Below are 13,408 nucleotides of genomic sequence, written 5' to 3'. Positions count from 1 at the left end.
TGACACAACCACAGAGCATCATTTACCTTCTGGAAATTAAAGAGGACAGAGTCTTTCACCTCATCCTGAAGAACAGCCTTGCACCCTTGGTCTCATGCTTCTTGACTTGCTTTTCAAGGTGACTCCACCAGGTGATAGAGCAGTTCAAAGACCGTGCAATCATTCCCTTTTCCAGACTTCTGGCTGTTTTCCTCCCTCCACTAGGTTTGTACTGCAAACAGGAGCCTGTCACCCTTGCCAAGAGGTTAATTGTATCTCAGAGCCAAAACTGGCACTGAGCACCGCTCCCCATACCTGCAGGAGCAGCCCCCCATATCTCCAGCCAAAGAGGCACTTGGAAACCTCATTCTCCTCTCCCAAATCCTCAGCACATCTTTTCACCCCTGCAGCACAGCCACACACTCACACAGTCTTGCCCAGTGCCATGAGATGTGGCCAATTTTGCATTAAAATGAATGCACGTACAGAGAAGTTCTGATTCAAACACTTCCATTAGATTTAGTCACTGGCTTCCAAATACAAAATGATGGTGACACCAATTCCTCCTCAGCCCGAGTGACTAATTGTCACACAGATGCAATTAGGCTTAGTTAAATGATCCATGTCCCTTCAAAATAATGGTCTGTCGAACTGCATTTGCCCAAAATAACCTGGGATTGACTTGACAATCAAAATATCTATTTCTTCAAAATTAATACGAACCCAGAGCTCCTTGTTTCTCCACAGTGCAGCTGCAAGATGAAAGGGCTTCCTCACTGCTCTTGCAGGAGGGTGGGCCACACCAGAGGTGTGAACAGGCAGTACAAGGCAAGAAAAAAGAACTATCACAAACTGCTTGCTGCAGGCAGAAAACAGCTGGAATAGAGCTGGAAAGACTGCTCTGGCCTTTAGAAAACCTCCATCCAAAGTCTCCAGCCTAAAAAATAGCTGGAATGCGGGAAGACGGAACAGACAGGCATCTCTGGTTACCACCACCAGATTGTTACAGAGCCCCCAAGTCTCCAACATGATCTGTCCTGATTGCACTCTGGGGGTAACATTCCAGTTCTGGGAGTTTCCCTCTAAAGAAGGACTGCAAACAACAAAAAAAAAAAAAAAAAAAAAAAAAAAAAAAAAAAATGTGGCCCTTGACGTGATCCTGCAAAATCTAGAGCCCCTTCAGTCCTGGGAAGGGGAAGAGCCACCTCATGGAAACGCCTTGCAGAGAATACAAAGCTACAGGGACTGTAGGACACTGCCTGCCTTGGGGACAGGGACACTCAGGAGATGGGAGCAGAGCTTCTCCAGGATTCAGACAGCAAATTCCAGAGCAGCCTGCACTTCCCCACCCAATATCCTAACCCAAAGTTAATAAGGACCAACCCTCAAGTTTGTTACCTGTCAGCCTCCACAGGGAGCTCCTACTAATTAAATTTAATGGTCTAATTGGAAGAACCCACACAAACCCCCCTAAGAAGCAAACCCCAGGAATGAGCTCCCCCCACCCGTGTGACCCCATACCACCCCATAAGATGGCTTTTTAGCACACCCACTACAGTGGAGTCACCCGCCTCCATGGGACCCCAGTGAAGGATGTCCTGGCAGTTTTGCTAATTTCTACATCACCCCCAAATTGTGCCAATGCAATTTCCATCCGCTCTGCACAGCTCACTGCACCCAGCTCTGAAAAGGGAATGACAAAGTAATTACCCATGTTAATGGAAGCAAATATTCCATCCTGCCTGTCTTAGTCCCTCTCCTCACCCCCGAGGGCTGATGGCAGAAGGTGCCAAGAGCCATCTAAGCACAGCTTTTAACTTGTCTGCCTCTGCATCCTACTCGCTCACACCGTCTTCCACAGACAGCAGATACATGAAGGGCGCTTTTTAGGGACTTTCCCAGGTGGATTCTCACCTCTGAGGCTGTCACCCCTTGAAGACACCAATTTGGGTCTTCCACCTTTCATTGAACTGAAGAGGAATTTAACATCTTTGAGACTATCAGTTGGCTAAAGGTGCCTGGTGCTGGCGTGAGAGACAGGAGGCCAAGCCCCTTAGCTCATTCCTGGCACATGAAGCTGCAAATGAGAGATTTCACTTTCAGAGCAAATTACCACCTGGGAGGTAAAAAGAGTCACTGCCTCCTCCTGAAACATTGGTCCATCCCACACAATTTCCTAAAATCAGTGCAGACTGAGGACAGACACCCTGGGGGAGACTGACCCTTATATTTGTGAGCCCTTGCCAGCAGCAGAAGGTGGGGGAGGGATCCCTAAAGTCTGTGTGATCTTGTGATGTGACAGAAGGGAGTCAGACTTGATGATGCCATAGGTCTCCAACTCCTGTTCTTTACAGTGAACTCAAGCAGCACAGTCAGTAATGCACAGAAATAGCAACTTACTACTGGGAGAGATTTTTCACCAAACTGTCATTTCATCTGTGACTGTCTGGGCTGATCTGCAAATTATGAGTGTAAAATCCCTCTGAAGAGATGGGGGAATAGAAACAGTTCTCTACAGTGAAACTAAAAAATCTGTGACCTTTGAAGGGATAGTGAGTTATTCATGCTAGTGCTCGTAGCATGTTATAATCATTCTCCCCCAGCACCCCCTCCATGTCACAAGGAGATTAATTACTTGTATTCCTCATTTTTCAATGAAGAGAACTGGCCTATTACTTCTGCTCTAGCTAAGCCTCTCTGCTCCACAGGTACCAGCAGCTTTAGCTTTTAGGCTAAATGGATCAACATGCCCACAAACTCAGGATGGCTGCTTTCAATTTACTCCTAAACCCAAGGCTTTCTTAAAACACACACAGTGACTCAGCCAGGCCTCCTAGCTCTGGGTCTCCAGCCCGTGACACCCTGAGGCTCCTACAAGTTCCCAGATTTCAGCAAGGAGAAGAACCACAGCTCCCAGCACCGATGGAGGTGGGCAGGAAGGTGTTAAATCGGGAGCTGCACAAGCTCTCCCACTCCCGCAGTGGAGACTTCATCCTTTATTTATGGGCCAGCCTTCTCTGGATACAAGACATTTAAATTTTTCAGCAAGGTCTATGTCCCATCACCCAGGGCAGTTTAAATTTTCACTCATCATGCACAGACATCCAGCAGGGGGATAGTAATTACAGCAGGAAAAGGATGAAAATAAGAGTCAGTTCTGCAGTGATTATCCCCTATGTAACATGGAATGATGTACGTTTTACAGGGTGGAAATGATCAGCCTGTTGCACTCAGCCCTGCCTGAACAGAGCAGAGACTTTAAAGGAGCTCCTCATTAAGGTGTTGTCTCAGCCAAAGGACACTGCTGCTGGAAGCAGCTGCTGAACAGGAGAGAGCCCCAGGTAGCAATCAGCTGGTTGTGAGCAGCATGTGACAACAACACCTGATTCCTCACCAAAAGGCAGCCCAAGAACAGAAAGTTCTTTGGCACAGGGGTCAAACAGAGCTGTAATGTGGGATGTTTCCATGTAGGGTGTTGACATTTAACTCTTAAGGGCTCAAATTTTCAAAGACTTGTGAAAACCCAGCTCTGAGACAGCAGGAGAGTTGTTACAGTCCACAGGAAGTCCTCGGGCTTGCTGCCTCCTGTCACCAGCCACACCAAGAGCAGAAGCCACCACTGCCCCAGCTGCCAAAAGAGATGCTGATCACCAGACCACGTCTGAACATTAGGCACGCTCAGACAGATTGGCTTTATGTGTCAGAAAAGGTTCAGGCTCCCAGCAGAAGCTCCTGGGCAATTTGCACAGCTCAATATAACAATTTGCTAGTGGATAAGGTAATGAGAGAGAGGAGAAATGCTGTCTGAGTGCTAAAGAGAGCTGCTCATTGCCTTGCCGTCAAGGCATCACTCTATGGTCATTTTCCCAGATTTTATTTAAGTGGCTGTTATTGCTGGGGGAGAAGAGGCAGACTCTGAGCTGCACAAGGACATGTGCCCAGCCAGAAGGGAGGGTAGAGAGCACAGGGGCTCCCAATTCCCCCCATCCAAGCCCAAGGGCTCCAATCACCCCCATAGCAGGGCTGCTGCAAGGACAGAAATGGAACTCCCACATCACACCCCCCACTCAGGAAACCCCAGCTGCTTTTCCTTGCACCCAAAGCCAGCTACCCTCCTCCAATGGAGCTGCACTTTTGCCCCTTTCCCATCTCTCCCAGACACTGCCCCACATTAGAGGCCTGCACGTGGTCACCGAGTGGTGTGGATTCCCTAAGAGCACAGCCCAGAGGAGCCCTGCACAGAAAGGGCTCACAGGCCACCATAGCAGAGGGAAAGGGGATCCCCCTGGGAACCCCACTTGGCACTTCCGGAGGCAAAAACTTTGTTTATTTTTCTTTCATGCACTGGAAGGCCTCTAATTGCACTAGACTGCTTCTATAAGAAGGATGTAATTAAAAGTGAATGGCTCCAAGTCTTTTTTCATCATGAATATTAAATAAAGATAAACACTACATCAATATTAATTTAAGCAGAAACAGAAAATGAAAGGCAGGACTTGATCCCAGCTGACACTTCAGCATTTTATAGATGAAATTACACAGCTGGGGGGTGAAAAAAAATACTCAAAAAACCAACCAAACAAAAAAAACCCACAAAACATTTCTGACCTTGGCACAAAGCAGATGGGATGGGCTGGAAGTGGCAGCCACTCTATGCTGTGCCCTCTTTCATCACCCAGTTCCCATAGTTGCTCCAGAGGAAGGTACAGGACATTCCCAGGCTGACAGCTCCAGCAGTAAGTGGCCCAGGAGCTGGGATCCAGCTCAGCTTTGCTCCCAACACTGGTGCACAAGTGTGTGCTGTAGTCACTCCATGGATGCACAGTCCAAACTGGATGCTCTCATTGACTTCACCAAGAGCCCATTGTGCTGTGGGGTGATCCAAACCCTGTGGAGTGGGCAACCCTTCCCCTTGCAGTCTTCTAATATGTTAAAAATTTTCTCACTTGGAAATGGATCTAAAGTCACATTTTCCATCCAGCTTCTCCTTCTCCATCCCTGCTCACACCTTTTGTTCCTCTTGTCAGCACTTCCCCAGCACTGATGAGACATGAAGCATATCTCACCACCAGCACCTGCTGGAGGCAGCTGGATGGTTCCTCAGTCTCTTGTTAAGGCTGCTGGTGTCTCATCAGTGACTGTCTGTGTGGGTTTGGTATCTTTTTTACTGTTTATAGCATGGCAGCACACAGAACCTTCACCCACCTACGCTAGCTAGCGACACAGCTTATCCCCTGCACATTGTGCCCTCTGGCCTACACCCATCACAGACTGGCTTTCCCCAGGGAGCCCAGACTGAGAGCTGAAAAAAGATTTGTGAGTCCCAGCTCAGCCCCCACAAGTCCTAAAAGACACCATTAAAGAGAAACTGGACATAGCTGGCTTGCAAGGAAGTCCTCCTGGGCAAGCCAAGCCTACATCCTTCTCCTGCAGGAGGTCACAGGTGCCCCCACCCAAATCACCAAGCTTTCCTAGGGACCAGGCACACCACACCTCACCCAAACTGCATCCCTCAGCTTTCTGAGCAGCTTCTCACACTCCTGTGTGCCCCAAGCCTGATGGAAACAGCAGAAGAGGATGGCAGAGCAAAGGAATCATGGGGAAAGTCTTCCCAAGGTCTAGGATAACAAAATGACTCTCAGCTTCTCTGCAGCTATTTCTGCAGTTTCTAACTGGTCTGAAGGCAAAACCAGTGCAGCTGTGTCAGACCAGCAAGCACCATTACCCTCAGCTTCCAGCCACCTGCTCTGAGAGGGGAGCACAGCCCAGAGGCACGGCCCATGCAGAGCTTTCCCTGAGGTGTAAAACTTATGTTTTGATTTCTTCTGTCTGTAAGGAAGGGCACAGAGTGTCTGGGTCACTGCCTGGCAGTGGCTCAGGCAGACACTGGTTTCAAACTTCTCCCTTGCCCAGTCTGCCCCTGCCTTTCCCCTGCACTGGTAACGGGTCCTGACAGCAACTGAAATCACCTGTGTGCAGTCAATTTGTGATGCTACAAATGTTCAATATCATTTTTCTGCGCTCAAATACACTCCCAAAGAGCTCACTCATGAATGAATAATGCAGAAATTGCTCTTCACAAATTCAGCCCAAGGCACCATCCCTCTCTGCCCACTGCTGCCCTCAGGACTAACAACCTTCTGCTTTTCCCAAAACCATGGCTCATCATCAGCTGAATTTTTATGTCTTGGAGGGGTCAGTGGGAGCATGAGTAAGAACTAAAATGTGATTTGAAAGACTTTGTAAATGTGGTTGTCCCAAAAAGCACAAGGCACAGCAGATATTGAAGATAACTAAGGGCCCATTGCTGGGTCTCATAATCCAGGTGAGTTGCTGAAATCAGCCCCCCACCCCCCCATACTCCTGTCTCCAGCTATGGGATCTGTAAACTGTGCTCACCTCCAGCCCACAGAACGGATTATGCATTTTCTGCCGTTCTGCACACCCCCTAACGACCCGCGGTGGGTGATTAACAGCTTGTAATGAGGGCAGAGCTGCTGCTTGTCCATAATCCTCCACTGCAGGGCTCACAAAGCCCTCATGAAGAACGACAGCTCCCGAGCTGGTTCAGAGCAGTGCACAGAGGCAGGCAAACAGCTCACAGCCCTCTCCAGCATCCCTCAATCCCTGAGTCCTCTTCTGCTCCCCTGTCTGCCCATAGCCACGAGTTTCCAGTCTTCCTATTGCTGCTCCAAGGGATGGCCAGAGGAAGATTGAACATCCAGACCTTCCTTGGGCGGCTCACACAGCTGGCCTTTGAGTTGGCCACATGAGAGGCAGCAGTTTGGGAAGCACATTTGCCAGTTAGTGGCATAATGGCCTCAACATTTGTATTGTCATTGTGTCCAATGGCACCGTGAGGAACTGAGGTGGGGGACATCGTGCCTCTGCCATGGATGTTGCACTGTGTGAAAGGGGCGAGGCACACACCCAGCTGTGGCTGTGGGGCCCAGGGGTCTCCTCAGCAGTGACACGGTGTGCGCCAGTGCCGAAGGATGTGTCTGAGACCCCTTCTGCTCCTTGCAACACCCCCATACTCCAGCCTCAGCAGCTCCTCAGCAGCTCCTCAGCAGCCCAGCTGCCACGCCCCACCCCAGAAATGGGAAGCAAGAGGGATGATCCCTGGAGTGACTGAAAAGCCCTACAAACATGTGGGTTTCCATGCTGGCAGCAGCAGTTTCCCCTTGTGGCCAGGAGGAAATGAGTCACTTGGCACAGATGTCTGTACCAGCTGTCTCATCTCTGAAGCAGCCCCAGCACCAGGGCTTTCCCAACAGTTCTGGCCTCACCAAATCCAGAAGCAATGGATGTCACCACAACATTTTTCTGTACACCAGACCTCCTTTAGGTCATTTTCTTTCCAGGCCATGTTGTTTGAGATAGCCAGCATTGTGAGGACATCACCAGCCTTAAAAATGCTTCCTGCCACAGGCACAGACAGGGGCCTCAAGCATAAATTTGCATTGGTCATGGCACACATGGGCAGTGTCCCTAGCACCAGTGACACACAGCAAGTTGTCTGCCAACCCCTGTTCCACCAAGGACCAAATGGCAGCCCCAGGAGCCACCACTCATGACAAATTGCTCCCCAGGCACCATTCTACTTGGTGCCACTGGTAACCTAGACCCCACGGAGCAGGTGGACCCAACACAACACTCTCAGGGATGGGATTGTTCATTGCTGCAGCTAACAAAGACCTGCAGCTTCCACATCCATCACACCCTCACCATCGTGTCTAGAAGTAACTACAGCCAGCCAGGGCAGAGGGCTTCCCCTTTGGGGAGCTTCAGGAGCTCTACTGGTCCTGAGGAAAAATGCACATTCCATAGCAGAAAGCTTTGGGTTCCCCAGGGCATTTATTCCCAGGCTTCCCAAGAGGAGAAAGAGGCTGCATTTAGGGTAGACAGAGACACACCTGGAGCAGGGGCTGCAGACCTGAATGCTGGGAGCTATGAGCTACAGGGAATTGCAGTGAACCCTGGGCATGTGAGCAGGGGCTGGTGCTATCAGGACCAGCAATGACTCACATCGTGGTCCAACACCCACCAGCTTCAGCAGGGCCAAGCTTTTGGAAATGAAAAAAAGAGAAGGAAACAATGCTCTGGGATTTTTCTGGGTCTTTTTTTTTCCACCAAAGCAAGGTCCTGCAAACAAACTGTTGAGTGAGCTCAGCCAGCTCACGTTATCTGTGCTTGGGAGCACAGCTCAGCCCCCTCCAGCGCCATGGATTTGCTATCATCCCCTGCCACCCACATAATCTGTCACACCACGCTCTGTCCCACTGCAATTTCACAGCTGCTCTGTCAGGGGGAAATCACAGCAATTTGGGCTTGTCTGAAAGCATTACAACTGCTCTCTGCCTCTTAAGAGGACGCTGGTTTGCACAGAGGGATTGGTCATGGTGTGACCCTTACAGGCTGCTGTGACCCTTGCAGGCTACACCCCTGTGACTCACTTGTCACCAAGAAAAGTGCTTGGACAAATAAAGGATGCTGAGTCTGGGTACCTGGGGGTGGAAAACTGAGCCCTTCTCTTGCCAAGTGCTCCCCTGAACTGGGGAGGTGTGGGGCATCAGGTTATGAGGCAGGACCAGGTTTCAAAGCCTTTCCCTACCCCAGGTTTTCCCTGGATTGCTCAAAATAAATTTCAGAGATCTTTTTCTCTCAAAGGTGTGCAAGAGATCTCTGCTGCTTCCCTCTGTGGGTACTAAGTGCCTCAGCCCTTCACAAGTCTTGTGCCTGTCCTTCAACAGTGGTGTAGGCTCAGCCAAGCCTGCATCCTGTCAGGTGGATGATGCCCAGCACCTCAGGTCTCACACTCTCAAAAGCACTCATGGGCTTCCCTTCCAGTGGAATACAAAGGGGAGCAATGACAAAACATCCATCAAAGTCAGGCCCAGCACACACGGTTACACAGCAGCACAGTCTCAGATCTGGCAGCTGTCAGGAGCCAGCGATGCAGCGGCTGGGATCCAGAGGAGACGAGATATGTTTGACTTGGCCAGTATATGACACCACATCCTGATTTCTCTGGTTTTATTTCAATGTTATATACATGTTTAATCCTCTGTGCACGTTTTTGGGGTCACCCAAGCATCCCTCAGTTTCAGCAGAGAGGGGAATGTCTGGTTGCTGAAACAATCCCGACATCTGGTGCCAGTCGTGAACGTGCTGTGACAGTCAGGGTGCCTCCCATGACCTCACAGTGTGTATGCAGAGGCAGAGGGTGGGCAGAAAATGAGGAAAAGTGCTCAATATTTCCATCCACAGCATTATGGATCTGACTTTCTCTCACAGCCGAACAAAGCATCGATTTATAGAATAACCACTGGGCTGTGCTGAGAGTGCACTAGATTTTTTTGAGGTACCTTCCAGTGGAAGCCGTGTGCTACCTCAGCAGGTCACCTCTGCAAGGGACTGTGGCAGGAGCCTCTCCGCATGGCAAGTGCCGGAGGAGAGCCAGCACAGCCCAGGGACGGGAGGGAAGTACCTGTCCCAAAAACCTCTACGTTTTCTCCTTATCCAGCCCCCAGGGCAGAATCACCGCTGGGAGCTGCTGCCAGGAGCATTTTGGGATGCCGGCGCATCCCGGGAGCCCCGTGTCGCTCGGCGCTGTCCCCCGCCCGCGCAGAGGTTCAAGTGCCATCTAGTGGCACTGGGGCCCGAGGGACACACGGGCATCCAGCCCCCGCAGCGAGCCCTGCCCTGCCCACGGCACGCCGCTTCTCCACAGAGACCCTCCCTCTGCCACCGCCCCACAGCCCCTCTGCCACCGCCCCACAGCCCCTCTGCCACCGCCCCACAGCCCCTGTGCCACCGCCCCACAGCCCCTCTGCCACTGCCCCACAGCCCCTCTGCCACTGCCCCACAGCCCCTGTGCCACCGCCCCACAGCCCCTGTGCCACCGCCCCATAGCCCCTCTGCCACCGCCCCACAAACCCCTTTCCCCACCTTTGTGTCGCCTCCTCCCCGATCTCCACCTCCCTTTTTTCCCCCCATTGTCTCACATCCTCCCTTTCCCGTACATCCTCCCTTTCCTCCACGCCGGATCTGGGCTCCCTGGGGCTGTCACGTCGAGCAGCAGGCTCCAAGGGCAGGCACTGCAAAGCCACTGAAGGATTCATCTCCTGCCAGGCTCACAAAGCAGGGAAATGGCTTTGGTGTGGGACTGTCTGCCCTGTTCACTCTCCTGAGTGTCTCTGTTGTCACCGCCATGCCCTGTCCCCGCTGTGACATCCCCAAGGTGCCTCCCCAGCACTGGAGCTGCACAGGAGCTGCAGCAGAGGTGCTGCAGGCCCCCAGCAGCTCCCCAAGGGTGGCTTCGGTGGGACCTTGTCAGTGGCAGGAGCCACGAGGGGGCTCCAGGAGCCCATCAGAGATGGGGAAAACCGCCAGGAGCAGAGCCTGCATCTCCTGCAGGACTGAGGAAAGATGTTAGGAGCAGAGCTCACATTTCCTGGAGAATGAGTCTTCTCCAGCATCACAGGTGAAAGAGAGCAGAGGAGACACCACAGCTCAGACCAGGAGCAGGATCTGCCAGCACTTTTGTCCCTGTCATGACAAGCAGCAGTGCACAGGGTGCAGTGTGCCCTGAGACAGACTGGTGTGGGCTGTGCTGGCCTGACCCAGGGAGCAGCAGGGTCACAGACATTTGCAAGATATTGGTTTTCAGTGTATGACCATTTTTACCAGCCATGATTCACCCCACAGTTGCATTCCTGTGGGTCCACACTTATCCCTCATATCTGTTTTATCCCTGTCTAATTCCACTCAGTGCTGGAGTATTATTTCAAGGAGGTGAATTTGTCCCCAGCATTAAAGAGATGTTTTGAACAACTCTGCTGAGCTCAGTCCTTGATGAGCATCATGGACCTGCAGAAGTAATTCCAGAAATGATCTCTCCAAGAATGGGAGACATCGGTGAGAAAGCAGGTCCAAGCCTGTTTGCTGACCTGTCCCAGTCTAACTCCATTGTTCCACCAGCGCCTGGGGAACAAAACACTCCTTCCTAAAAACTCAGCACGCCCACTCCAGTCACTGCATGATGAGACCTCAGGTAACATTTTTGCAAGTGCCCCAGTAAGGTGGGACATGGCCCCACAGCCCTGGCATCAGTGGTAGCTGTGAGCCAGCTGGATGTGTCAGGTAACAGCACACACGAGACCTTGCCTGGACAGGACCAGATCCTCCTCTGGTGATCTTTTTTGCCTTTACCCTTCATGGACACTTCACACAGCCGTGTCAGTGGCCAGGCCTGGCTATGATGAGCGCTCTTCTCTATCAGATGGGAATAACACTGGAGAAGGCATTGCAGCCAGAACAGCTTCTGCACCACCTTCCCTTTGCAGGTCCTCATCTGCCTCCCCACCAGCAGACATGGCAGCACAGGGTTTACCTTGCTACAGAGGGCAATCAGGGCTGACCTGCTGCAACCCAGGGAGGCAGTGCAATTAGCCAGCCCAGGTCATTAGGGCTCCAACAGGACTCATTTGGAGATCAGAGTCCCTTCCTAGAGGATTCAGCAATGTAGGCATTGGGGCTGGAGTTTGGAGCAGAGGGCAGTGGGGATGCAGGAGGCTGCAGGTAATATTAAGCACTTGGCAGAATTGAAGTTGTGGCCATGCAGCCACTGCCCCTCAACTTTCTTTAGGAGCCCACAATGTCTCAGGTAAGATTTGGCATGGAAAAAGCTGAGTCCTGAGCTGGTCAGCATGAGCTTTCAGGGAGATGTGATTCTGCACACCAAGGGGGTTGCGGGGTGGGGACAAGACTGGACCAAGGAAAACCCGTAGGATTCAGCAGCCAAGCAGGGAAGTCAGCTCAGAGGACTGCTGATGGGATCTGCAGCGTGCTGCCCCTTGGGCATCCTCTCCTGCCTTCCAGAGCCTACACAGTCAGCATGGATGCTCTCAGCCCATGCTGCATCCACCAGCATGGTCCAAAAACCTGCAGAGCTTCTGTTACCACTTTACACTTCCCAGTCCAGCCTTGAAGTGTAAACACTGACTTTGACCCAAGGTGATCTGTCTTGAAAAAAGTATCAGCGGGCAAGGAAAATCTCACTTCAGAATTAATATTGTGCCTGAATTAGAGAAGCCATTCCGAAAAGCTATAGAAGACTGTCGTGATGGAAAAATTAATGCATAAAGGACCCACCCTACAGGGAAGAGGCAGGGAAAAAATAGATCACAGTATATTCAGGCCTCAGACAGGACCACACTTGCCTGCAAAAATAAATCCTTGCATTTGACACATTGCTTACATATTAATTAGTTTGATCATCTTGCCTGGGTGTGTTAGCATGAGTGAGAGCTTGTGTCTGTTTAGTGATAAGCTGTTAAAACTTCCCAAATAGAGCTAGAAATTATGGCAGACTGAGATCTTCCCTGTACTCAAGACCTTTCTCCTGTTTTTCTAGTGCTTTTCCACCCATATTTTTCTATTTTCTTTCACTGTGTCTCTTAGGTACCATTTCTTTCCCAGTGCAGAATCAGAGACTCACAGGAACGAGAGAAGCAGCTTCTGCACGGGAAACCAAGGAACCATAACCCCACAAAATACAAAGACAAGAAATGGAAAAAGAAAATTTTACTTTTTTCACTCTATCCCCTTCCCTTCCAGCTTCTCTAGGATTGCTGGAGGGGCAAAGCCTGTGCAGAGGCTGGAGGTACCATCGCCCCTTTAACGCCAGCGCCACAGCCTGACATCAGCGAGCTGTGGAGCCCGGGAGGGCTGGGAGCTGCTGCTCCAGGAGTGGTGCCAACACATCCCTGCTTCCCTGCCTTTCCCAGCTCTTGTTTTTGTGTGCCTTTCAACATGCCGCACGGGTATCCGTGCCTGCCAGTGGATATCTGCGGGGTTTACATTAACCAGCTCAAGCTGAAGTTGGTAAACAGCTATTAAAGTTTTGCTCCTCAAGTGTCCAAGGAGATTTCTGAATGAGGGAGTCGCTTGCATCCTTTGACGTCCTACTTGCTATTCCCTTATCTGCAGCCCAGATAGATCTTCTTCCCACTTAGCTATGCAGACAGGGGAGTTTGGGTTGGTTTGTGCCTGGCACAGGGAGGGGAGATCAATCTCCCGTGGCTTAGCGGGGAGTGTTCATGTTTTTACCTGTTTCCTTAACAGGAGGGAGTCAGGCTCAAAACACTGAAACTTTAGTGCTTAAAGTTTTCACTCCTGAGCAGAGTCCACTTCTAAAGCTGCTCTTTTGCCCTGGGGCAAAATACTGAATCTGGCAATTCCTCAGTTATACAGGAGGATGCAAATTAGGGCTTGATTTTATTCAGACTGTCACAGCTCCAAAGTTTATTGGAAGACAGATCCCCATCCCAAACGCTGATCGGCACTAAGCAGAGATGGTGAAAGCAATTCCCGAGCGCCGATCCCAGCGGCAGCACCACCATAAAGCTATTTATCCCCGCGCAGG

This window comes from Onychostruthus taczanowskii, unplaced genomic scaffold (genome assembly GCF_017590055.1).
Source record: "Onychostruthus taczanowskii isolate IOZ18803 unplaced genomic scaffold, ASM1759005v1 scaffold24, whole genome shotgun sequence".
NCBI classification, from domain to species: domain Eukaryota; kingdom Metazoa; phylum Chordata; class Aves; order Passeriformes; family Passeridae; genus Onychostruthus; species Onychostruthus taczanowskii.
This window is presented reverse-complemented; position numbering follows the sequence as displayed.